The sequence below is a fragment of the Vidua macroura genome, chromosome 12 (assembly GCF_024509145.1).
Source record: "Vidua macroura isolate BioBank_ID:100142 chromosome 12, ASM2450914v1, whole genome shotgun sequence".
Classification (NCBI taxonomy): Eukaryota; Metazoa; Chordata; class Aves; order Passeriformes; family Viduidae; genus Vidua; species Vidua macroura.
Genome location: NC_071582.1, coordinates 15882153 through 15909558, shown reverse-complemented (window position 1 = coordinate 15909558; position 27406 = coordinate 15882153). Strand labels below are relative to the sequence as shown.

General features: G+C 47.1%; 1 protein-coding gene across 2 annotated transcripts in view; it reads right to left on the bottom strand.

The window, feature by feature from the left end:
- The window catches only part of SV2B (synaptic vesicle glycoprotein 2B), a 67774-nt gene extending 40588 nt beyond the window's left edge, over positions 1–27186 (bottom strand). The window contains exon 1 of one of the 2 annotated variants that reach the window (XM_053988665.1): positions 27123–27186. The gene's annotated coding sequence lies outside the window, so the exon portion shown is untranslated. Of the gene's footprint in view, positions 1–26903; positions 27051–27122 lie in introns of those variants that run through there. The other variant, XM_053988666.1, reaches the window with a different exon arrangement.
- Positions 27187–27406: the final 220 nt, after the last annotated feature.

The window sequence follows — 27406 nt, the reverse complement described above, 5'->3', positions numbered from 1 at the left end:
CTCTTGTCCTTTCCTCCTTTCTGCCTTGTTCCCCCTTTCCTTTGGATCCATGCAGATCTTCAGAGTGTTGTGCCACAAAATGACCCTTTGCCCAGTGCTCCCACACTGCTGTGGCCAGGGTGCCTCATGCCCAATCTCAGATGGGAGGTGACTTTGGTGTTTCAGGTTCTGATAAAAACCCATCAGTTATTGCCCATGATCACCTTCCCATTGCTGGGGAACCAACCAACCTCCCCGCTGCTGGAGACAAAATAATTTATTGCACCTCACAGCAGCCTTTGCAGGGTTGTTATCTCCTGTTTTCTGTGGTATGGGAGTGTGTTGAGAAAGAGCTCTAGCAGAGACATTAGACATTTCCACAGGCTGGAAACCACTCCTGCCATCAGGAACAGTTCCTGCCCAGCCCAGGATGCTCAGGCATCAGTCTCTCAGACAGCTGCTTGCCACCCCCAGTGAAGTGTACAAATGCAGTGGCCATGCCAGAATTCTCTCCTGTTCCCAGAAATCCCCTGCAGCCTGTCACAGACACAGCCAACCTTATGCTTCCATCATGCCCTTTAATAGGTTTGATCCCTGTGTTTCCCTTCGGGGCTGCCCAGTGATCAAGGCTAAAGGGGCTCAGTTATTATGAGATCAGATAAAAAGGGTGGTTCTCAAACCAAGTCCAGCCTCTTTCTTTTCTGCATAAGTCCTCCAAAACAATTGTATTGTGGCCTCAAGGGCTTTCAAAATTGCAAATGTACTGTTCATTATGCACCTTGCCTGTGGAGAAATACAAGTGCAAGCACAAGCAAATTTAAAGAGACTCATTTCAAGGTTAAGTGTCAGGGAAAATACTGGAGCAATTGCTTTTGCCATTCATGTTCATGCAATTTTGATCAGTTTAACCTTTTCTTTTTTTTTTTTTTTTTTTTTTTTTTTTTTTTTTTTTTTTTTTTTTTTATTATGAGACACTACTGAGGAGATCTGAACCTTGCAGCAGTCATGATCATTCAACAGATTTGATTATCTAGCTATCAAATTCACTATGTGGCCCACATGTATCACTGCAGCACAAACAAAACATACCCACAGAGTGATGTCTTCTTCTGTAAGGAGAGAATTTGCAAAGCCTGTCTGAGCTGTACCCGGAATATCTCAGATTCCCAGATCTTTGAAGGACCTGCTTTTGAAATCAGCATCTTGAAGAAAGTCATAAAAATTGCCATAGGGCTTGAAATATGCTGGCATTGACTTACCAGCAACCTTACACATAGCAACTCCACATTTATACTTACGTTTTTATACTCATGAAGGATTTTTACTCTAAAGAACACCCAGCAGTATTTTTCCACTTGCAGAAGAGGAGAACTGATAATTTGAGCACGTGTAATAGGCCCCTTAACATTATGGAAAATTGGATTGCCTGGCAGTGGTTTTTCCTAAGCCTCCCTCATTCCTTTCTTGTTCCTGCAGGAGCCTTTAGGACAGGTCTTTGCAAGAGGAGCTCATTTACACAGAGCCTTAAGCTTGGCCAATATTCTGACAACCCAAAGTCATGTGGCTTTCAGCTGTGCCATGGGACATTTGCTGTCTCACAGCCTTCTGAAATGATGTTTGTGCCTCTGTGCAATAGAGAAGGAAAGGAGGAAAAAACTGAAACAAGAAGATACTGCAGGAGCCAAAGAATGAAAGCAGAGCATGAGATATAGGAAAGGAGGCAGAACAAGGCAGGGGATGGTGAAGGCCAGAAAGGTAGGGAGAGAAAAAGGCATAACAGTATCAGTCTCAGAACCTAATGCTGCCTTGAGCCAGTAAAAAGAAAAACAAACAAAAAAAACCCCTGTTAGTCTCAGCATTTCATGGCAGTGAGAAGGCTCTGCATGTGCTTCCCAAACACAAATAAATTCCTGCATTCAGGTTGGACGTTAATGATGAAAAAGCTTCATCTGCCCAAATTAATAGCCACAATACATCATCAGGCTGTAGCGCTATACCCTGTGTGTACGCAGAGAGAAAATCCTCAGCATCACCTGTCGAGGCAGAAGAAGGATTTAGCTGTTATTTATTGCTCAGTGTGACTCATGCCTGTGGGTAGGGGCGCGACAGTACAGATGGGAGTTAAAATCAGACTGCCATCAGGGGAATTTATGCCAGGAGAGTTGAATTCAGGCAACTTCTGCCTATGTTCTACCTGGAATTTCTCTATAAACCATGAAAAGAGTAAAAAAAAAAATTTGAAAAATACATGCCTATGCAGATATTTGTTAGGACTCAGACAGGTTTGATTAGAGGAGAGATGGCTTAGTGACTTGGGCAACATCAAGAACTCTGTACAGTTCTCTCTAATGCCACAAATGCCTCGATTAACCTAAGGCAAGGCATTTAGTTGCCCTTAGGCTTAGTTCTTTGTCTGCAGAATAGCTGTAATAACTTGTTTTCTCTACCTCTCAGAGATTGTGTAGGGAAAACACAGACATAACTGCAAAGAGACTCTTGTAGCCACTGGTTAAAGCTCAAAAGTTCACCCTTCTGGACTTCAGATTGTCCTTACCAAGACCACTGTGATGTTGAAATTATGCTCACAAGGACACAGTCTCCTGTGAATGACCTCCAAAGTGCTGTTTCTGATCAGAATCAAGAATATTTGCAGTATGTTTCATAGCTCTCCTGTTCCTTTTATTTCAACCCGAGCCAGAGAAGACATCTAAGAGTCATCAGAGTCCCTGAAAATGAGAAGGCAACTGAGAGAGATCCTGAAGCTCGAGCATTCCATGCAAAGGAGACACTCTGGCTTTCAGAGGTGGGGGGCAGGTATCTTTTGACCTGTCCCCATTGTACCTGGTCCAAGTGTGCTCCTTCCTGCAGATACTGAAGTGAGGGGCATCCTTCTACCTGCTCCCAAAACCCATATCCTTTGACCCAGCTCAAGGATCTGTACAGCAGAAATGCCAGCTGTGGACTCCCTGGAAGTGAGTTTAGTGGAGGAATATGGCTTTCAGCAAAATTTAAGCTGCAAGGACCATCATCATCTTCCTTTCTGCTGGGAGTCTGGGACTGGCCTCATGTACATATTGGCTGGTCTCCACTTGCCCTGAGCCTGCTTGCAAAATCTCCTTTGCTATCCAGGCAGCCTCTCCCTCAGCCCTCTCCACACCTCAGCTGGAGCACAGCTCTTTGTGTCAGCAGGAGAATTGAGGGACTGAGCTGCATTTGGCCCCATCTGAGCATTTCATCTGTCACTGTGTCATTACCCAGCTTCCAGTCCACATCCTGACACACTGAGACCAAACCTCGCCAGGCTCCTCAGGGATGGTTTGGCTGCCTGTCCATTTGACTGTCATTTTGATAGTCCAGAGCTCCAGGAGAGCAGAGCCAGGCACAACAGGCCTCAAAGAGCTGCTCTTGAAAAGCATGTCAGGGACTGGCTGCCAGGATTTGGGCTCCAAGTGCCCCCCTATTGCCAACCCTCCCCAGCAGTGTTCCTCCAGCTGGCCTCCGAGGAGCAGATGCATGGGATCAGGGAATATGGGCTTTCCTCTAGCCCCTGCTTTCCCAGGCCTCACAGGGGGGCTCCTGAATTTGGCAGCACCTGCAGGTGGTGCAGCCTGAAATGTGTTCTCACACTTGCTCCTAGTGCTGATGCTGTTCCTCCCTGCCAGGCTGCAGAGGTCATGTCCTGTGCCCCAGCACAGAGCTCTGGTTTCTCTCCTCCCTTCAGCCCCAAGTCAGCTGGCAAGGCTCCTGCAAGGCTCCTTGTCAGGACTGAGAGAAGTCACTCACTGGAAGATGGGTCTGGTGGCCAAGTGGCTGCCAGATTAGCACACACCCAAGACCTGTGTTGGCTGGAAGGGAAGGCACAACAAGGCAGCAGCTTCTGAGGGGCCTCCATGCAGTGTCTGCCTTCCTTACCCTCTGGGTGGGCTCTGTTTCCAAGCTTGTTTTGGGACAGAGAAAATGTCCCTTGCAATGGGGAAGAAAAAGAAATCAGTCTCTTTGTCCTCAAAATGTAAATGAGATGGACTTGCAGTCTCATAATAGGAGACAAAGGGACATTAAAGAAATTTGAAAGGCAAGAGATTAAAATGTTGCACAAGGAAATTCCTACTTACACACTAACCCGTGGGGCTCCTGGGAATAAAAGGCAAAGTCTTGGAAGCATTAAAAAGCAGGGATTGGATGTATTTGAGGAAAAGAAGGTCAGTTTCATCTGAGTTTCTTTTTCTACAACTTTTTTTTTCTACTGGGAGAAATAAGATCTTCAAGACATGAGGCAAACATCAAGAGAACTCTGATCTAGACTGATCTGTAAGTATCCACCAAGAAGTTTTCTTGGACATATTTCCTGGTGCCAACTGTCAGAGAGGGCATCCCAAGCTAGATATTTCCCTGGGCTGCCAGTCCTGGGTAGCAGTAATAGGAAGGCTGTGGAATGTTTTCCCCTTTACCTGCTACACTGGGGCTATTGACACAGAAATGACACCAGAAGATATCTCAGCAAATGGCTTCTGCTCCCCATGGGGAATAGAGAATTACAGTCTATCACACCTGGAGTAAAGAAAAAATAGATTCAAGACTTTGGCTGGAAGCAAGAATCCTGGATGATATATGGGAGAAGGCAGGAAGAAGTGGAGTGTGAGAGCAGGTGTCCTCCAGATGACAAGCCTGGGGGAATTGGCTGGCAAATTTCAAGGGGATAACAAATACTTCAAGGCAGATAATGTTGGTGCCTCTTCAGGGGAAAAAGGATAGAATATCCCAGGTGAAGAAAGTGGCAAGGAGGTGATGATCAGAAGTTATTTATCAAAGTGTAACCTCACACTTCCCTGTCAGGGAGCCAGGGAGTGGCTGACAGACAGCAGGGGGATATCAAGCCTTGCAGCTAACCCAGACTGGATAGGCAAAAAGCTACTTTGTGATGGCACTTCAGTGATGAATGTAAAGTCTGGTGGCTGCAAAACCTTTCTGGTTGCCCAGGAATAAGCAGCCAGAGCACAGAAACCCACAGTGCCAAGCCTGCAGGAACAGATCCTGTCACTACAAGCCAGGCAGGAGGGGCAAGAGATGACCAGTCTTCCTCTTGCTTGCATGAGATCCCTGCAGGGAAGTGATGGTAGGAGACCATCAAGGACCTGTGATTAGCATATAAAATTTAGACATTTTATATAGAAATTCTTTCTCTGAAACAGAATTTTTGTAGGGCTCTATCTATGTGACTGCAATCTCTATTTCCCATTTTGGGAATGGGATTCAGTACTTTCTACTTTCCAAATATGCTGTGAGATGCTTGGGAACAGAGGTGGATAATGTTGCATCTCCACTGGACAAGGGCATCCAAAATGCTGTTGCTTGGTAAAAGTGGTGTGTTTGTGCTGTAGATCAGGTGTGTTGGGGTGTTTGTGCTGCAGATGAGGTGTGTTGGTGCTGCAGATGAGGCCTGTGGATTTGGTGCTTTGCCTGAGCACTGAATTCCCTCGTCAGCTTTTCCAGATATGAGGAATCCAGGTAATGAATATGGAATGAGGACAGTTCCAAGTCTCTACAGCCCCTGCACACATGAAAACCTCAAACAGATCTAGAGATAGGCACAGAGCTGAGAGCTGAAGGCATTGATGTGCCTGTTGTGTTTTAAGCTCCATGCTGGAAGAGGGCCAAGCACCACCTGCCTCTGTTCCACAGTAAATGGGTTTACTGCTGGGATTAGGATGAGATGGGTTGTCAAACTGCTCTGTGAAAGGGTCTGTTATTTCCAAATAAAACAAGTTTCTCAATTCCCTGTAGAGAAGCTGAGGGCTGGATGTAGTGGCAGCTTCCACAGTTACCAATAACCCATGACTGGGGCTGGGTCCTGTCCAGACCTCCAAGCTTTGAGGTGCTGGTGCTCCAGGACTGATGTGACACATGGATATTCCCTGCTCACTGCTTCCCATGGCATTGTGCTGCTGTGCAGAGCTGCTCATGCCTGTAGGATCCAGGTAAACCCTTTTTTCCACACAATTAGAGAGCAATAAAAAGCCACACTATACCTCCAAACTAATCCAAGTCAGGTACAACAGCCTCCAGGTGAGGCATTTGGTCCTTCATGGGTTTAATTTTTAGTAAGTCCTTATCTCCTAAAATTTGGTGTCTAAAAGGTCTGTCTGTCCTCTACAGAGTGTAGGTGACAGCTTTAGCTTTTCCTAAGTGTCCCCTGTGCAGCTGTCCTCATCTAGGCTCACCTTCCAAGGTTCTGCAGGAGGTCTCTGTTCAACACCAGTTGCACAGTGCCTGAATTTGTAAAGTGTGAATTTGGGGTACCAGAGTTTGATGCAGAGATGAGAAGATTGCAGAGGTTTGCTGCCTGCAAGCAATATACCATGGAAATTTACTGTGAGATGGGCAGGATTTTCTCTGGTAAATAACTCCCCCTAATCGTTTTGAAATTACTCTCCTCCCTTGCTGAAAACAAAGCAAATATCTGTCCCTGAGGGTTCCCAACCTGTTGCTGTCTCTGAACGTTGCAAATTGTGGGGAACTCCCCTGTGGCCAGAGCTGGGTGACAGCACAGTGGTGCCACTCACTGCAGTGGATTGCAAACATAGCAGGGCTTTGTGAGCCCAGATTCATCCCTGGTATTTGCCAGTACAGTCCCAAGGCTGCCTCAGTGCTGTTCCTACAAACCAGCAGCCACTTCTGCTCTGCTCATTTAGGGCTCCTACCTCTCCCAGCCAGACTAAAAACCAGTCTGAGCTCACAGAACCGCTGGTACAGGCAGGGAGGTTTTGCCTTTTTTCCCTGCTTCTCCCATTTGTGCTTTGCAGGAGGGAAGCACTGACTGTGGTCTCTGCAGCAAGGGCTTCCCCTGCAGCATGACATCATGCACAGAGCTCCCTTGGCTCACGGACAGGGCTCATTTCTTCTGGTCGAGTAACCCTGGCTGCCAAGTGAAGGCAAAAGTGCTGATCCTTCTGCACAGCACCCTCAGCACCTGCCCCCAGCCACAGAGCAGCTCCTTCTCAGACTGCTTTCCACTCTAACCTGACAAATCTGCGCTGCCACAGATGGCTGAGCACTGCCAACTTTCTCTGCTCAAACGTGGCCACGTTTTCCAGCGTTCCTGCCCTCCCTGGCTCCTTTCTAGCTCAGTTTTTTAGCACATTCCATGTACTTTTTAGGACCTTACCAGCGACATTGGCTCATGCTGATGCTCTGTTTGCCCCTGAGCTCTGGGATGCTGGAGCAGTGTCTCTGTTCAAAGGGTGCTAAAAATCACCTGTGCTTTGCTGTAGGAGACCATGTGAACAGAGAGTTGGAGAATCTGAATCAGCCCCCTGAGCTGTTTGACTCTGAGAGGGGTAAGATCAGAGGATATTTAATTAGGTTCCTAATTACAGCAGGTATTAACTGCAATAAAACCACCTGTGTTGGGATCCCAGAGCAATGTGAGCTGGAGATTTCAGAGATATGCATTGCACAGATACACACAATTATTCCTTTGGCTTGATCCCAGCTGCAAGAAAAGTGAACTGCACTATCAGTGACTGAAGATTTAACTCTAATGTGTCATTTATTCTTTCCACAATAAAAGCAATGTAAAGAAATCACACATGGACACAGATGGGTTCAAATACCAACAAGACCCACTGTATTTCAATCCTAAAGTAAAATCAAAATCATAAAACAATGGGATCACTATTGGAAAGCCCATATGTTACTTGAAGAATAACCACCTTACCTCTCTTTTTCACCTTACCTCTTCTCTTCTAAAAACACAGCCCTGCTGAGAGGAACAGACATTGTTTCTTCCACATGATTCTGACTAAGAGCCCAGAAATTGGGGAATCTACTAGAAATCAGGGGAATAGCTTTGAAAGTTAAAAAAATCAATCTCTTTTCTAGTCCTTGCTTGTTTGTTTCAGCAGGCTGATAAAGTAGGAAAATGCATTAAAAAATAGACTGGTTTTCTATGAAAAAAGAGGTGCTAATAATTCTTTTTCTTTACATAAATAATATTTTTCTTGAAAATTTGTCTGTATTTTCCTCATTCAGAGTTCTGCAGCGGCTTCAGTAATTTTCAATGTAAAAGGACAAAGGGAAACATTTGCTTCTCAAACATTTCCAATTTGTCCAGAACAGATCCCTTTTCTTTTGAGAATAAAATTTTTGGATGAACATTCTTTGACCAGAGGGAAGGAACATGTTCTTCAAAGAGAGATGGGGAGTTTCTCTTTTCCATGAAACCATTGGTTTCACTGGGTAGTACCAAGGGACTTTCCAGCTGGACCCAACTCTGCTGGGATATTTGCAGCAGATGCCAAAGCCTGAAATTCAAACTGATGCTGAAGTTTAGACAAAGCTTTCTGACAGCAACATTTCTGGGGCTGAAGGACAGCATCTTGAGGGGACAGAAACCTCATCAGCGGGGTTGCTGAAAATCAAATTGCTGGCAGTAACCTGTAAGTGTGAGCCTGCACTGGCTGTACTACTGAGCCAGAATTTAAGAGACCTTTCTTTAACCCTTACATGAATTAAAGATGGAAAAGACACCACAGGGTGGCAGGAGGGGGTAAGCACTGCTGTTGGCTTTCAACTTGCACAGTGTGTGAGGAGCAGCTTGTCCTCTACATCAGCCCAGTGGCAGGTAGATGAAACATCAGGTGGTACCTGGCTGCTGAAAAGAACATCCAAATGCCACCCAGCATTAAGGGGATAAGGCCAAGGCTGCCAGGAGAGGTTAAATCCAAGGAACTTCATCTGTCTGTGTGTTTCTCTTGAGTCATTGTTGCTTTTGCACTGGAGGAGCCCTTCACTGCAGGCAGAGCAAAGTGCTGCAAGCCTCGGGGAGGGTTGAGGCTGATGAAATATAGATGGGAGCCTGGCAGGCTCCTTGGGCTGGGTAAATACATGCACAGTAATTGACTCCATCTTCAAGCAAGAAATGCTCTGCATAAGTGTGCAGAACAGGCTTGTTTGGTAAAGTGTGCTATGCACATTTGACTCAGCAATCACTGAGGAAAAAAGTAAGAAAACTCCTCTGTGATGAGTAACTGAGTAGTAACTAACAGGTAACTCCATTTTCAACCTTTCTCCCTTTTTACTCCACCTATTTTTCCATCATCTACTCAGAAGATGCTATCTCTGATGCCTTATAGAAGAAGAATCTGATGAAAGCAGATGCAGCACAAGCACAATATCCCAATCCAAACCACTTATAGTCTCCAGAACACTCCCAAAGAAAACATTTGCCTACCTGGAACCAGCAGGAAATGGAGTTGCTGATGCACAGATCATGCCATGGCTGCTGTTGTAATGAACATTTGGTTACAGCTCTTTTCCAGCTGCAAGGACAGGAATTCTCACTGGGATGCCCCAAGCTCATGCAAACCTGTGAAATTACTGAAGGCTTTGACTGAGGGTCCTGCCTGCCCTTTCTATATCAGCTGGATCCTGGGAGATCTCTGCCTTTATGTGTTTTAACCACACATGACTGGTCAGAACAAGACACTGCTTCTGCAACCACAGTAAATGAATTATTTCTAGGCACCTCTCAGGAGCCTCTCTTGTTTAACTGGACCTCCCTCACCTGGAGCAAACAAGATTTCCCCTTCCTAGTGAGAAGATGAAACCTGAATGACCATGCCTGTCAAGGGCAAGGCACAAATCCAGACATGAGCAAGCAGGGCCAGATGGATGTGAAATGCAGCCATGTAGGAAGATTCTGGACTGAAATCTCATGTAGATTGAACCTCATGATGGAGTCTCACAGTGGAAAGAGCAGAAGCATCTCCTGCTAAAACGGGAATTTGAAACATTTTGAAACAGATATTGAAAATTATTTTTGCTAACAGCAGGGATGAAATGCATCCCAAACCCACTCAGCTCCAAGCTGCATCTGTAGACAAATTAGTAATGCCTAGTATCCTATATCTGCCCACTAATTAACTCAGCTGCCCTGCCAGAGTTAATCAGGGAAGCAGCTCCATTATCCCCAGTACCCCCACAGGGCAGGGATCCACCAGCTGCCACCTCCCACGTGCTGGAAAGGCAGGGCAAGGAGCTGCTGGTTTTGCTGCTGTTGAAAGGCCACTGAAGCCCCTGCCAGCTCCCCAGGGGAAAGGGGTGTCTGTGGATATCCCTGGGTGTCTGTGGATATCCCTGGGTGTCTGTGGGTGTCTGTCCCTGAGCTCCACTGCACCACCACTCCTGCAGCCAAAGAGCTTTTCCATCCTGGGGAGATCCCTCCACAGAGAATTCCTCCCACACACTTTACTCTGATAGAAAGGAGGGATTAAAGGAAGAAACTGAATGAGAGCTACACTTATTAATTGGAAAAAGACAAAGGTTGTGTCCTATAATTCAGGTGCCACAAACTCTGATGGAGCCCTGAGCCCCCATCCCACAGCCCTTGGGCTGCTGCCTTCCCAGAGCACCTCAAGGGGAAAATCCTCTCATTCAGGAAGATGTACAGGAGATCAAGACCCTTGGAAAGGGTCTGTTCTGACCTGACCTATTTACCTGGGGGGCTTAATTCCAACTTGGGGGGTTGGCAGGCTGGGCATTCCTTCCCATTTGAGGGAAAAGCTGCATAGTACAGATGTAACAGACTTCATTTGCTTCCTGACTTGCCATGCATTTCTGCTGAGCCACATGGGCTCAGATGCTGTAAGCGTGCCAAAATCATGGTATTATTTCATAGCACATAGGAGGGAAAAAACCCTCAGCAACAGTTAATCAAATAATTGAGGTCCTGCATTTTTCAGTACACTGTTGGGAGATGGAAATTCTGGATGTTTTTTTAATCAAACAGCTTATCTAAATCTAGTAGGAATTCAAAACCATTTCAGAATTTGATTTTTAAATGTCAAAAGAAATATTTTATTTTGGAAATCTTCCAGATGGAATATTTCCCAGTACAAAAACTTTTCTTATAATTATGAAAAAATAATTGAAATTGAAGAGCTACACTAGATGCTCTGAAATAATGAAAAAGATGCCAAAATGATAGTAAACGACTTTCACTATGAACACACATCCCATTTTAATAGCAGTCTCGATTTTTAATTTGATTTCAACTATATTATGGACCACAACCATAGGGCTATAGATTAATCCAGATTTGCTCAGATGAGAAGCCATCCATCAGCCCTCCTGTGACTATGTTCTTCTAATCAAATGCAATTAACTGTCATGAAATACTAAAAAAAACACAAACTGCTTAACGACTCCCATTAACTGAACTGATTCATGGAATTTTTGAAATCAAGTTTCAAGGTCCAAAGAATAATGAAAACAAAGATTCTGCTGTGAACATAACACCTCACTTTGAGCGAGGAAGATAAATATCTCTTTTCTCCTTATCATTGGGAAAAAAAATTAGATGCTAAATGCCTTGTGTAGCAAATGTTGGCCAGTTCACTCAGGCTGTGTGCAAAGCTTTGTTTGCATGTTTACTCACAGGCATTTCTAGACTTCTCTCCCATTGGATGCAACCATCAAACTCTAGAAATATTTCATAAAATTATGACAAAATTTGACTTAATTTACAGATAAAACAACCAGAAATCAATTCTCAGTGATGATTATGTATTAAAATAAATCCAGTCCAGTGCAAGGGCTAAATTCCCCTTGCAGGAAGGATGGAAAGCCTGTGTCTCCTTCCTCTGTCTGAACCTCTTCATGACCCAGAGGGATCAGCAGCTTTTTACCCATCCTGTCCTGTTCCTCCAGGCTCCCTGCCTGCCTGCTGGTGGCCTGGTGCTTTCAGGACAGATTATCCCACATCTCTGCAGATTACAGCAGCATTTTAATCAAGTTGATATCTTTTCTCTGTTTATACTTACACTAACGAGATCAGAGACATTTCCCCAAGTTTTCTGTTGATCACAAGATAGATTTGCATGCCTGTTTTGGACACTCAGACAATGAAGGTAGTTTTCCTGCTGAAATGTGTCTTTTCTGACAGCATAAAGTGACAAAATGTCTCAGGCCAAGCTGTGCTGCTATGACACTCCCTGCAGTCACAGCCCACAGATCAACCCTCTCAATCTCTCACACTTTTGGCCCCTACCTCTAATCCCAGCTCTCCTCCTGCCTCTGCCTTTATCCCATCACAAATCCCTCCCCTCTCTCTGCCTTCACTTCCCCCATCACTGTCTCTCCCAGGGTTTTGGGGCTGTGTGGGAGCTGAGCCTGGAGCTGTTGTGTGAACACACAGAGCTCAGGTGTTGGCTCCCATCACAACCAGCCTTGGAGCACCTGCAACAGCCTCTGATGCCACAAGGTCTCTGACAGCTCAGCCTGACCCCCATGTGCAAACCCCACCTCCCTGAGCACTCCCACACCTTGGCTCTGAAAATGAGGAACCCAAACCCACGTCCTGATGGTGCCTTTTTGTTAAAACCCACAAAGCTATTTTGGGTCTGTTTGTATGGTACGGCCAGATGTATTCAAACAGAGACTAATTTCACCAGCACAAACTTGTCCTCACATAACTTCATTTTCATCCAGACAGAAGCTTTTCAAGCAACAGCAACGAAACCTTTTCAATATTTAATCAGCTGCATGGCCTGGAACAGCAGGGACCAGCAGCAGCTGCCTGGCACAGAGCGGGCGAGGGGGGATGAGGGCTCTCATCCTCACCAAGCCTCTCTCCATCCTGAGAGCTTGCCTCCTCTACAGATTTGCTCTGGAGAAAGCCAAATGTGAGCCCTGTTTCAGCCTTCTGCTTTAGCTTTCAAACAGCATGGGTTTGAAGCACCTTATTTTTCATTCCTCCCTTCCAAATTCCCTGACGCTTCCCAGGTGTAAATCTTACTTCCTTTCCTAGTGATGGCTGGGAAATTGCTGTGCTCAGCACCCTGTAATTGTGAGTCAGCAGGACTTGAGCTCTCTCCCATTTCTTTCTGGTTTTACAGCAGGCAGGGTGTAAGCTTTGGCTATAGATGAGGCTTTGCAGAATTTGCAGGGTGTTTGGGGGGGTAAAATTAGGCTTTTCCTAATCTTTCCTCATTCCCTTAGTGCCTGTCCTGTGTGTGTCAGAGGGATTACAGGAGTTGAAAGGACGTCATCTGGGTTGGCTCTGCAGCATTCAGCACAGACTCTGTTGGTGGCCACCATGTTTTAGGAAGATAGCTTGGAAATAAAGCCTTAAGGCTTTATTTTATTTTTTTGGGGAGACCCCAAAGTGACCTGCTTTAGTCATGCCTGACTTTCCAAAATCATGTCAAAACACCAAATGCTTTCTGGTCAGAAATGGTCTGTGAATGTTTCCTACCAGAGCCCCTGATCTCTGCAAGATCCCCAGTACCCAGCAGCCCAGCAAGGCTCTGGTTTGTCCCTCCCCTGCTGCTGGGCACCTTGAGCTGGGGGTGTCTGTGTTGCCAGCACCCCCAGGCACTAATTCAGGCACGGCCACAGCACAGGCAGCATTCTCTGATGGTTTGCACTGTCTTAGCTCCTAAGAACAAAGGATCCTCTCCTGCTAGAGGTATGAAATAGATACTAATAACCAACCCTAAACACCCTTATCTAAAAGAAGGAAAAAAAAAAGCACCAAAAGCATATCCAATTAGTGATAAATAATAAGTACAAGATTAATTAAAATTACTCTTAATTCCCATCATCTGGCTCTGAGAATGCAAAAGGCATTCTCTGTCTTCCCAAGGGTGTCCCAACATCAGGGCATCACCACAGGCCCCAGAGGGCCAGTGACTGGCAGTGCTGACAGCAGGATTTGTCATGCACGTGCTGGCCCCACTGGAGATGGGCTCCCTGCGCCCTTCATGCTGGTCACAGCCTGCCTTGGCCCACCAGGGAGGCTCAGCCTGCACCAAGCCCAGCAATTTTGGGGCTGAATTGAAAGTGAACACTCCTCATCTCCTCCTCAATGCCAGGAAGTCTGACTTTTTCAAGAGCAGCTACACATCAGGAGAAGAAACCACTGGGATTTCTCAATCTGGGTCTACGAATAAATAATTTAATGCCTCATTTACACACGCTTATAATTAATGCACACTGGATTGCTGCAATGAAACAGTCTGAAATGCACTGGACTGCAAGTGCATTGGTTTAGGGGTGGAGAAGGACAGATTAACTCCCCCAAGAAATGGTTGATCCCACTGGCTCCTACTCTCACTTTCAGTGGAAGCAGATGAGAGGAATTTGGGTCAGATATCCTCCTTTGTAGAGTGCTGAAAGCATTTGAGAACCAGTTGTCATTTTGTAAAAAGCCCACACCTCTTGTGGCCACAAATCTCCTACTTCCCATCTATCAGGTCAGAGAGAGCCCTGGACTTTGTGTACAGAGCAGAATTATCACTTTATGTTTTATGGAATTATGAGGTGCCATATCTCTCATAGTAGCCCATCTATCTCTTATTCTGGTATAAGGCCAAAGAAATTTTACTTATTTTACTGGATTTACAGTCCTGAGAATGACATCAGGATCCACCCACCCAGGATAGTTTATAAATCTAAAAGAACTTTTATCCATCAGTAGGAACTTTTATCCATCTGTGCAACACACCCTCTGTGCCAAGTACAGCTGGAGAAGAATTTTTCATGCTTCCATTCTTGTCCCTCAAACCCTCAATCATCCCCTTGGAGGCATCAAATCTAATCTGCCTCTAACCTGATTCCCCAGATGTGCTACTCCCCCGGGGAGTGTGACTCACAGGGGCTGCAGAACAAGGTGTAACTGGACTTGATGGAGGACCATCACTGCTTAAAGAACTGCAACATAAATGAGGTTCCTCAAAGAAGTCACCACCACCTCCTCTACAGGGGTCTCCTCTGAGTGTTAAGGGAGAGAGGAGACACCAGGAGAGTCCTGCATGCCTGAGAAGGGTGTGGATATAAGTTCAGGAACCTGTAAGCTGCAATAATTACAGCAGTTAATCTGCAGCAGCCTGACCACCTGCCACAGAGGGCAAGAGAAGTGTCCCTTGGAGGAGACAGGTTTTTCCCTGCTGCCAGGAGGGACGTGGTGGGAGCAATCCCTGAGACACCACTTGTGTGCTGACAGAGGACACCTGTCTTCAGTTTACCACTGCAGTACCTCGAGAGCAGGAGGGGTGTGAAGCCTATCATGTGCACAAGCAGATTGGCTCCCACAGCACTTTCCCCGGGGTGAAAAATATCCTGCAGGGATTTATTCACCTCTCTCATTTTACAGAACACCCCACAGGTATTATCTCCAGGCCAGGACTGGGAAAGTCTCCACGTTGCAGTGCTGCTCAGAGGACACCATGCCTAACTCCCAGCCTGGGAGGGTAGGAAGTCAAGGAGGCAGCCGCTGTGCTGAGAACCAGGGCTTGGACAAATCCATCCATCATCCAGTTGGGAGCTGCTGAATTCCAGCTTCCTGCAAACTCATCTTCCACAAGAGCTGCTGTGAAGCTCAGCAAAACACCGAGTTTGACTGGAAACACTGAATCAGTGTTTCACTGAGCCCTCACAGTCCTGCAGCATCTCCTGGAGGAGCCTGCCCAGAATCAAACCTGACCCAGTCCTCATGCCAAGAGGCATCTTGGAGCTGTACTTGGCTTCTCTTGGTCAATTCTGATGTTGCCTGGGTCTTGGATTTGAGAAGAGAGGTCAGCAGCCCTACTGATTGTCTCCTTCACATCACAACTTTGTAGATCTTGATTGCATCCCTCTCTATCTGCAGTCATATCTCCAGGTTTGACACATGAAGGTGACCAGAAAACATCTCAAAGACCTGTAGTCCTTCCAACTTTAATGAGGGAGATTAGAATACTTACAGTGCTCTCAAATTTCAATCACCTCCAAGCAAGAGAAGCTGTAATTTCTTCTTCATCCCTGGCATTAGGGCAGTCAAGAATATGCCCAGGTGAGTTTCCACCTTAGATATTGGAAACTCTCTGACATCTGTTTGTAAAGATTCCCTGGGACACTACTAGAAAAAGAGAAGAACTGTCCTCAAAATGGCCTGAGATCCCCAGCTCCCTTTCTCTGACTAAAATCCTATTCATAAGAAGTTCTTCCCTCAGTTTTAACCCAGCTCCTCTTTCAAATTCAGCACAGCCAAGGGAATCTGCCAGGCCACCTCAATCAATCCCATCTTCCTTCTCCCCCCAACACCAGTGAGCTCTGCCATAACCCTGCTCACTAAGTCGTGACTGCACGGGAAGAACAAACAGGCTGAGCAGATGGGCTGTGCGGGAGGAAGCACTCATTTCAAACGCAAATAGCTGGTGGTAATTTAGCAGATGTGGTAAGAAAAATCTGGAGAGATGTGAGGTGACAGGATTCCAATTGCAATTAAATAATGTGGAAGTCTCCCTGGCTAGGAAAGGTTTCATCTTCCATCTTCTTGATTGCCTTGTCTTGAAGAGATAATGACTGATGCCAAGTGTCATCACAGGAATGATGTGGAGTATTCTTCATTTAAGATCCCATATGACTCCCTGCCCTCACCAAATGGATTTTTTTTCACAAGGGAAATCCATCCTTTATAACCCAAATGTCCATAAGAAAAGACTAAAATTCAATTAAAGTCATAACATTCATTAATTCTGTAGCACATTCAATTCTGTTTCTATGCAGAGTCAAAGACTTTAGGATCAGTCCTTCACTTCTCCATTATCAAATCAGGATGGCTCAGGAAATTTGGAACATTATAAACATCTCTATATCCAGCATATTGTAATATTCATTTGGCCCTAGAATTTCATCTTGGCAGAAGCACCGAAGTTATCACAGATGGGTATGAGGTTTTTTTCTTTATAAATATTACAGAGCCATTAATTAAACAGGGGAAATTAACTGTGCCAGGCTGCACTGCAGAGGGACAGGAAAGCACAGTCACCATTGGCCAGCGTCTCAGACTGAATGTGGCACAAATGCTCACAACATCAAACTGACAGCAGAGGTACTCTGGCATCAACATTACTGCAGGTTTTAGAAGATAATTCAACAATAAAAATAATTTATAGACATTACTGGTGTTCAGAAGCAATGTTCCAGGTAACATGAAGGATTTTCAACCTTTTGAAACAAACCATGGTGTTTTGGTTAAAGGACACAAAAGCTGTCCTCTCTAAGATGATTTCCTCACATTATCAACCCCCCAAAGACAAGAAATTGGGCAATTCCTGCACGTGCACTCTTTCCTTCTTGCCCTGTGCTGGGATTTAGTCACGCAAAGCCCCTTCCAGTTCCCCATGTTCTCTTCACCCTCTGCTTACCACACAGATTTGGTCAAAAGATTGTCCCCCAAAACACACTTGACACAAAACCCAAGTTGAACCCTGCTGCTGAAGAGAGGAGGATCTTTTTCTTTAAATTTAATATAACTTGTGCTTGAAATGTCTAGGTTGCTCTAAAATAATCACAAACCCCAAAGTGACTTACTCTCAGTGCCACAGCATCTAACATCAAAGAATAGGAAATGTGTGAGTTTTTAGCAAGTGGAGGTTTCTGCATGAATACATCATGAGAGGAATATTTTTATAAACAAGTCGTCTCTGAAATGTTCTCCAGAACTAGTTTTAATTCTGCTTGTCATAAATAAATCTAGAAAAAAATGTTTTGGTATCCCCAAATCCTGCACCAACTTTTGGGTGAAACACAGGTCTGTCAAGAAGGTCATATCTTTGTACCTGATAGAAAAATTGCCAAAGCTCCCCCCCTACATTTCTCCTCTGTTTTTTTGTTATGTACAGACCTTTGCAGATTCAATACAGCCAGATTGCAAAGGCTGCTCTTAGATTTATTATTCCCTGATCCTCTTTAAACAAGGGCCCTAAATTCATCCCTGGTATAAGAGCTCTGCTGTCACTCAACTAAGATGCAGGACATCTATTTTGAGATTCCTGTGAGACAGTGACTTGCAAACCTCTCATTTGGAGTAATCCCATGTCCAGAACATCAGACAGCTCGTGGTCCCAATAGAGTGTCCAGTGAGACCCTCTTCCTTCCAAACATCTTCATCTGCACCTCTCTCTATATCACCTACTGGCAGAACCTAGGGGACTGGTTTCAGTGAAAAATGCAGTTAGACTTTAGGATGGAGGTAGTTCATCAGCTAGGAAAGTTGAGAGGCTTTATGTATCAACTCAGGGACAGGAATTTATGAATGACTTCCCACAAGTCCTGCAATAACAAGCACAGGGCAGAAAAAGCAGCATTCAGGTAGGAGCTCACACAGGACAACATGGAAAATATCAGACCAAGCTGGAAATCACAAAGGAAAAAAGATACAGGGTAGGCAATGGATCTGCCAGTGGGAGAGAGCTGGTCCAGCTGCCCAGGCTCACACATTGATCTGCTTGATTCCCAGTCTCTCACTTAACAGTAAATTAATTTGCTTTGATGAGCATTGACCCCTGGAAAAGCTTCACTACAAACCAAATGAGCTTCACTGTTTTGTTTTTTTTTCCTGTCTCTTTTTTAGCTCCCTCCTTTTGCTTTTCTACCCCGCTAAGCCCTATTACTTTTGCATCTGCACTGATTGCCCAGAATGGGACCAAGGAGAAAAGCATCATTGCTTACCAGAACTAGGAAGTATCTCACCACAGCCGTTCACCAGCCATTTCCCCTCTTTCTAGCCCGCGGAGCTGCTCCTGAAAGGTTTGCCCCTTTCTGCTGGGATGTCACAAGCCGGAGATTAGAAGTAAATGCTCTGCAAGCCAAGGCGATCATCCCGCTGCGAGCACATGCAGGTACTGAAGCAGGAGCTATGGAAGAGTCCCTCAGCCAGCAGAGAACAGCAGCGCAGGCACACACCCCCAGCCACGGAGCAATGGGATGGGAGGGAGGAGGGAGAGCAGATGGGAGGGGGTGCTTGGGGAAACCAGGCAGCGGGCGATGCTGACATGACAGATGTGTTGACTTTAAGTTAAACAGGAAATTGAGGATGTTCGACGACGCAGGGAGGAAAGACATTAGCTCACATTAAAGGCAAAGACTTTCCATGGTCTTTTCCTTCTTTGCTTTCTCTCTTTCACCCAGGCTTTCTCCAGTGATTTCTAGCTCTGCCTTTATAGGCAGAAACAAGCCACGGTTGGAACTGACTCTGCCTGTGTGTCTGAGCAAGGCAGGAGCTGCCACAGAATTCCCCATCCTAGCAGTGAGTTGGGAGACTGTTCTTTTATTCCCTCTTAAATTCAGGCTCCCCTGACATTATTTAAACAGCATCCTCTGGATTATATGAGTAAAAGAGAGAATGCTGAACAGGAGAACACGGCTTTCATTTTGTCCCAGTTCTGGGCAGGGGAAAACACAGGGTCAAAATCCTGATTTAGCTTACGTAGGATAAGCAGCAGAGAGTGGAATAAATTGATTTAAATGCAGGGGAAATAAAGTGTCTTGGTGCACTCAACTTCCCCATGAATAAACCTGATTTTTCCACAATCCACACCAGGGTGACCAGGCCGTCTGGGGGATAAGAGCTGTACTGTGAGGGTCCACAGGTCCAGGGGGATGTAACTCCAGGGCAAGGTGGCTACGTGTCTAGACAGCAGTAAACTGTGAAGAGAACTGGGGGAAAAAAGCCCACTGATTTCTTAGCTACAGCCTGGAAAACTGAGTGAAGGAAGGCAAACCATACTGGCTTAGAGCTAGACGCCAGCTTCTAGAGATTAGGGCAGGAAGAGAGTGGCCCTGCCACAAACCCACAGACAGAAAATCAGCTAGGACACAAGGACTCTGTTCCTGTTTCATGAACTGGTCCTCCCTGATTGCTTTTTCCACTGCCTTTGGCACAAGGAGGAAGAGCCCCTTGTCATCCTTGAGGAGCTGGGTGTCAGACACAGCCCAGCCTGCACAGTTGAGCCTTTTTCATTCATCTCCCCACCAAAGCTTTGTCCCAAGACCCACATGTAGAGGGTCAAGAATATCTCTTCTGTGGCATGAATGGGCCCCCAGGGTGAGATTAGTGATAGGACTCCTTTTTTTTTTCTAGCAGCTGTGCATTAGGTAAAGAACAGAAATCTGCTATGGGCATTTGCTCCATAATGGAGTGAAATATTCAGGTTTTGGTGCAATCTAGCCTGCCTCCCTGTTTGCATCCCATTCTTCCCCACCCCCTCACTGTCCCTGAGCTGCGCTGTTGGCCTCCCTTCAACATTTTAATGGAGTATTGACAGTGATCCATTCGCACTCCAAACAGATGAACCTGACTTGCATCCCCAGAATTGCATTTGCTGAGCCAGCCCAAGCAGGTGGGTTTGGAGCATCTCCTCGGATGGATCAGCTGCAGTTCCAAAAGCATCCCTTTTTCTGGTTAGAGAAACAGCTTGGAAAAGTCTAGCAAGCATATTACACTTTGGAAAACTGCTGCCTCGGGTCTCTTGTCCCTCCTCCTACCTGCTGCCACAGTCCTTGTCTCTGCAATTATTTATAAAGCCCCATGTTCTTTCCTAATTGGGATGTTCCCTTTCGCCTTGCACGTCACTCCTGTGTCACTCTGTGTCTGGGCCCCTGGTGACCTCTTGGAGTGTTTGGCAAGGCTGGCAGCAGCCAAATGAGTCATCAGCAACCTGCTGGCATCTCCCTCCCTCCAGCCATTGCCCCCCTGGCTCCCACCAAGCCTGGCTGCAGCCGGGGAGGCCTGGGGGAGTTTAAAGCTGTCTAATCCCCTGGATAATTCATGAAAAGAGGATTACCCATTCTGTGCAGAGCCTTTAACCTAAATATAAACCAGCCTTCCCCTTGCATTGCAACTCCTGTGGCATGGAGACGTTTTCCCTCCACTGCTTCCCCATCCCATCTTAGGCGTTAACTCTGCTCTTGCTCAAATCTGGGACAACCTGGTTGTAACCCTACAAACCAGGGTTTGTAAAGCAGAGGTGAAACTGTGCTCTGTGAACACCAGCAGGATCAATGAAGACTCATCAAGAAGCACGTTCTCCCCCTAGTAAATGGCAAACTCCTTTGTTGGGGGTGTCAGGGAATATACTTTCTTACTGTATGTTTGGAAACCAGTGTCATGGTGCCATCAGAGCCTGACAGCAATGCATCAGCAGGGCAGAGAGAAGTGATAAACTTGGATAACCCATGGGGGTTACAACAGCTTACCCCAGTACCTGGGCTCTGCTGCCCACCCTGGGCCACCATGAGCTGGGCTATCTCTGCTGCCAGAGGGTACAGCCAGAGAGATGGTGAAAATGGAATAGTTAACATGTTACCTTTCCTGCTTGCATTCAGAGATGGAGGGATAAACTGATGCAGGAGGGATTCCTGATTAATTCAGCAGCTTCCTGGGAGAGTACAGCAAGCCTGTCTCTCATTTTCTCTCTCCTTATTTTCTGGAGCTTGTCTCCTCACCTGCTTCTCATTTTTCCTCCTCTCCTCTTCCCCAGATGGTGAAATGAGGTCTGACCCAGCCACCACAGGCTCCCCTTTCCTGCAATGCCTTTTCTTTTATTTTTTTTTTTTTTGGCAGTTAAAGTCTTTACGGGACTTTAGTCACCGTAACATTAAAGCATTCATTAGCACAGGAGTAATTCCATAATCTCTTCAGAAGAGAACGATTTCAGAGGTTCAGCTGGAAAATCAATTTGCCAGCTTGACGATGCAGGAAGAGGATTTTTCAAAGGCTGGCTTTGGCTTCCCCAGCAGGACTGTCATCAACCCTGGGACTTGGTGGCCAGGAAGAGGCCACCCACAACAGCTCTGAGGGGAGGTGGCAGGACCCAGGGACTGTCATTTGGCTCAGGAAAGGAAGGGAGCTGTGGCAGTTGCAGGATGAGCCTCAAAACCAGACCTGTCTCACCATTTTGCCCAGCACTGTGCTGTACAGGTGGGACAGCTTCACCATGGGTGCATGAAAGGGATGCATCTCAAGCATCCTGCCTTTTCCCTGCAGTTACAGGCTAAACTAGACTTTTGCACCTCCTGTACCAAGTACCTGCCCATGTGCTCCTCTTCTCCTCATGGAATTTTTCACACTTTGACTGTGCTGTCAGAAGCTGGGGCCCACACTCTGCCTGCAAGCAGAAACTGGCAGAAATCATCTGCAGGTGCAAGGCTGACTTTAGGGAAGCATCCAGCCCTGCACTTGCAGGCTGGGGGCTGCCTCAGAACCTGAGTGGGCTTCCACCTCCAGCTCAGCTCAGCTCAGCTCAGCTCAGCTCCTTCAATCAGAAGTTGTCAGGTACCAGAGACTTTCATTTAAAGATGTGCCAGAACACAAATAGGTGCAAAAAGCTGCTTTGTGGGACAGACCTCTCAGAATCTGGCAAGCTGAAGTGGAAGGCTGTCTCATGTCAGCTGCTTTCTGGTTCTGGCTTTGATGCTCCCAAAGGGTTCCCCAGCACCCACATTATGCAACTGCAAAGTTGTGTTAGGAAAACCTAAGGTGTCCTTGCAGATCTGATCTCCAGCTGAGTTCATCTGACAGTGGTGGACATGCTTTTGACAGCAGGGCCATGAGGAGGAGAAGCAACAGGAGTTATTTAGGACCTCTTGGAACTCTTGAGACCCAGGGCCCCAGTGTAGGTGCTGTTACCTGTGGTAGCTCTCTTACAGAGAAGGGAGAATTCCCCTCCTCTTTCTGATGGAAGAGGTCTTTTCTACTGAGCATCGGAAGAAGCCATGGATGCTGCATCTGCTCCCACTCCTTCCTCCAGGCTGTCCTCTAGGAGTCTGACCATAGACATCCCACTGCATGAAGTGTTAGGGCCCCATGTCTTTTAGGGCAGAGGCACTAAAGTATATTCCCAAATGAGCAGCAGAGGTTGGGCTCAGTGCCTGGGGTGATCAGTGCAGAGTGGTTATATATTCAGTATCTGGTTAAGTAAACCAGAGAATTAAGCCTTTTCCTCTCCCTTCCCTTAAGTGGTAACACCAGGACACAGAGGAGACATGAAACAGCAGTTTTTATGTCATGTCAGACATATGACTTTTTCTCAGCCTACCAGAAGCTTCTACTCTGACTCCTCATGGCAGGAGTCCCCCATAAGCTTTAGTGGGTGCTTACAAGTTTCCAACCTGAACACAGTCAGGGATCCCCCTCAGCACACACGGAGCACTGCATGCTCCTCCCCTGAACATTATCACCATCAGGCTGTTACTCTTCTCCTTTTTTTTCTCGAGATGAGGTCATCCCTGACAAGTAATATCCTTGCAGGGCCACTTTTTGCCCATTATTTTTAATAGGCTCTTGGTGTCATGGATCATATTGCTGTAGTTTGACACATGTAATAAAATTTTTCCTTGAACCACACTTGTCCTCCAAAAGAAAAATAATCCCTGCAGAGATGTGTGCCTGGATGTGTTACAGGATGTGCTGTGGGCATGCACACATGCACGGGAACTTGTCACCACAGCACCTGCATCCCACCACAGCCACCGTGCAGAGTCAGCCCTGCCAACTCGCAGGTCACTGCTTTCTCTCAGTGGCTTCATTTAACCCTTCCTAAGAGGGGAGACTAACTCCAGTTTTTATCTTTAGCTGCAGCTGAGCTCTCGTGGAGAGGAGGGTGAAGGGGGGACAATGGCAGGGGGTGCAGGACAGCTCGGGTTGGTGCGCACAGGCACCGGCACACCTGCACAGCCCCGGGGTGCCAGCACCGCCACAGTCCCGCACGGCTCCGTGCGGACACCACAGCCCCTGTCCCCAAGCAAACAGCTTCTCCTCCTCCCTGCCAGTCCACCGCGGACGGAGCACGCACCAGGAGCGCTCCGGTCCGAACTGCTCCAGCCCAAGTTAAAACTCCACAGCGCAGCAGCTCCTGGGCTCCCGGCAGAGAGCGAAGGCAGCACAACGGGGCTGCTTTAAATTGTTCCCAACTGCCCTGACCCCTTCAATCTCATCGCACTGACCCGGCCCCTACAGCTCCCACCGATCCATCCCAACTCAGCCACCGACTCTGCGCCCTTGCGCATCTTCTTTTCCAGCGGCACCTTTTGTTTTAATTTCTTTTCCCTGCCCGGCACCGAGCCCCCCCGATCCCGGGCTGCCAGCTGCCCCCCTGTTCCGTGGGGCAGAGGGAGCGCCTGGCTCTTACCTTGTGCGGCCCCGGGGCGGTGCGGGAGGTGCGGGGGAGCGGCGGCCGGGGCGGTGCGGCGCAGCGCGGCTCTGCGCTCGCATCTCCTCTAGCACTGATGCAGTCCTGCCAGGCGCCGCATGCCAATGATGCAGCCCCGGGGATCCCAGCCCAGGAGCCCCAGCGCTGGGAGGGAGCCCAGCGTGTCCTACCTGCTTCCCTGCCGTCCCCAGCCCGGCTGCGGAGCCAGCGGGGAGGGAGCGTGCGGAGGCAGCCGAGGAGCAGCGGAGAGAGCGAGAAGCTGCACAGCAGGCAGGGAGAGACAGGCAATGCTTGTGTAATTTCATCAGGGTAATAAAATCCAACCCAGAGTCTAGTGTTGGAGCTTTCTAGCAGAGTTCTTCATTACATGAGGGATTTTTTTTTTTTCTTTTCTTTTCTTTTTTTTTTTTTTTTTTTTTTTTTTTTTTTTGTGTAATTGCTGACATATAGGAATGTTTCTAGCTGGAAGCAGAGGGGAATCCCCAGCATGACTGGACATCCTTCATCTCTCCACTTCATATATTAGACCATTGCTACATTTGAGACCCCTCTCCCCGGGATGGCTAGGGAAGGGGCATGTTTCAGACAAAATCCTGGGAAAAGCCTGTTCTGTTTAAAATTCCCTTGTGTTTATAATTTGCAAGCTCATTGCCAGAAGAGTAGCAGGAAATAGCCAACTGTCCATGCAATTTGGTGTTGGAAGGAGACCATGTGGACACAGCAGCATGGAGCACAGTCTGCCCTGGAAATCCATCCCCATCATTCTGTGTTATTAAAAGAGATAAGCAGTAACATGAGGAGATGTCTTACTGAGGAGAAAAGCATGCAGCTCCTAAGAAAGCCTTCCCAGTGCACATGGGGGGCATGTCCACACTTGGCAACATCTCTCCATGCAGAGGTGCCCAAATTAGTCCAGATAATGAGAACAATATTTTCACTGACAGATTTTCATTGCTGCTTCTCCTAACCTAAAACTAAAGAGCAGCACGGATCCACAGGCTTTTCAGAAACAAAACAGGGGCAGATTTACAGGGCAGCATGAATTCCTTGTACTTGAGCAAAGAAGTGGAAGTGAAACCCCAGCCAGCCACCCTGCCTCTGTCAGCAGATGACATTTGGAAAGCCACTTTCCCACTCTGTGCCTCAGTTTCCCCTCCTGTAAGCCAGCACTGGCACTACTGGCCCCTCCAGGCTGTATAAGCACTAGAGATTGTCACTCCTTAGGCTTTTTCCAGGGTTCCTCCACACACATCCTCCACCTTTCCTCCTTGGCCTGTATGTTACTGCACCCCATCAGCTCACCTGGTCTGAATCTCCAGCTCACGTGTGCTTGTACTAATTGACAGCATTCCAAATTGGGCCTCTAAATTCTCTGTTTATCTGATGGCTTGCTGATACAGTTCCTGTGACTGCACTGGTGGCATCACTGCCATACAGAAAACACAGTAGGTGATTAATTCAGATCTTTTTTTTTTTACACCCACTCATAAAAATTGGAACTCGAATCTGAGGTTCAGCTTTATTCTCCCTTGCACAATACATTAGCTTAATTGCATTTTGTGTTTGGTACAGTGCACCAGTCACTTTGATGTGGGAGCACTTCAGAAGTCAAATTATTACCAGAACTCCTGCATATTACAGGCCAAGTATCAAGGCCTTGGCAAAGCTAAAAAGAGCCAGTCTATCACCATGCCACTGAGCATTGCTTGCTTGCCTGTCACTGCTTCTCTGAGTCCTCCAGCTCATTAATAGTTCAAATTCCTCTAATGACAGGAGCTCTGTTTGCAGGAGTCAGATCCATGCGTGGGTCACGCTCAGGAAGCACAGCGCCCTTCATGCTGTGCTCTCCTGGAAAGGGCTCGGGGCAGTCCCAGCTCCATCCCAGGGGCTGTTGGAGGGAGGCTGCTCTGCCTCATGTCACCTTCCACTTGCAGGAGGGACTGGAAGAGAGGAGAGACATGGCAGGCTGGCCAAATGACAGCAGGGACACTGGGGGCTTGTCTCCATTCCCAGGAAAGTCCCTGCATCTTCCTACTGTTTCCCATGCAGCAGAGATCTCATTCAGGTAAACTTGTATTAAAGCTCACTGCAGAATGAACAGAGAGGGAGGCAATAAACCTGGGAGGCGTTCTTTGCCAGTGCACTGTGATTATCAGAGTTTCTAATTACCTCTGCACCCTCCTGTGCTCTCTCTGTTAATCACTGCTGCCCGTATCCAGGTACCTCAGCCAGACAGAGCCACTTTCCGTGGTGCCATATGGTGCCAGCAGGAACCCTCATGGGCTGCCTGACATCCAAGGCAGCAGGATGGGAAGGACTAACATCTTTCTGTTCAAAAGAGCACATTAATGAAATCTGCAGCCATCTGACTGTCTCAGAGCTGCAAGGAGGAAATGGAAAACAAAGTAGAGCTGCAATGAATAAATACCTGGCATGGAGATGGATAAAATTATATAAGCTATTACATCCCAGGGAAATAGGAGACTGTGTAAAGGCTAATCATGAAGGTGTACTAACCAACATGACTACACAGGCAAATAGAGCTTGATCTAACCCCATGAACTCACTGAGCACAGTGCAAAGCTCACAGATCTACTGTGAAGCATGGTGTGATGGGAAATGGAATGGAGCAGAGCCCCACAGTCAAAATCAAGCCATATTTCTCTTTTATCCCACCTCAGCAGTTTCTCTTTTGCATCCTTGCGTGAACCAGACACCAGGGACCCTTGCACTGAGGTGCAGAGCTGGGCAAGGCAGGGTACCCTCCCTCAGCAGTGCTCAGATGCTGTGGGGAAGGTGTACAAAGCAAAACAAGAAGTCAAGTGGTGAAGGAGCAGCCTCTGGGATGGCTCACGGGCTTTGCAGTGAAAGGAAGGTAATTAGAGGGAAAGCACAACTCTAAAAATGAACAAACAATGCATATTTCATGGTTCTGCCAGAGCCATGGCTTACCTGCCTGGGCACTTGCTGTGAGAGGCACTCGGTACCACAGGGTGCTGTGTGACCAGGGGAGGGTCAGCTCAGGGCTTTTAGGGTGGTTTTCAGGGCTGCCTCCACACACAGACTCACACAAGTGTAGGGTGCACACACAGCACTCACACACGCACTCAAGTTTCCCTCTCTCCTGCCCTGAGCCCTCCTGCACGATCTGCAAGAGGAGCCGCAGCTGACCTGTCCTTGGAAGTGTCCATGTCCTAACAGGAGCCAGGAGGAGCCAGCTTTAACCGCCGACCAGTCTGTCAGGGGTTAAACGAGTCTGAGCGGTCAGGATTTGAGGCTGGCGGCTGCAGGGCGGTGGCAGCAGGAGCTGGGCGTTGCCACCTCTCCAAGGTGTGCAGTGACAGCAGCCTGGTGGCTGCTGCTCCCCACTGGTGACAGCTGTCCAGGCAGAAACAGCCCTTACCTCCCCCTCCCTCCACCACTTCTGCTAATGAAATTTGCTTACAAAAGCCAGA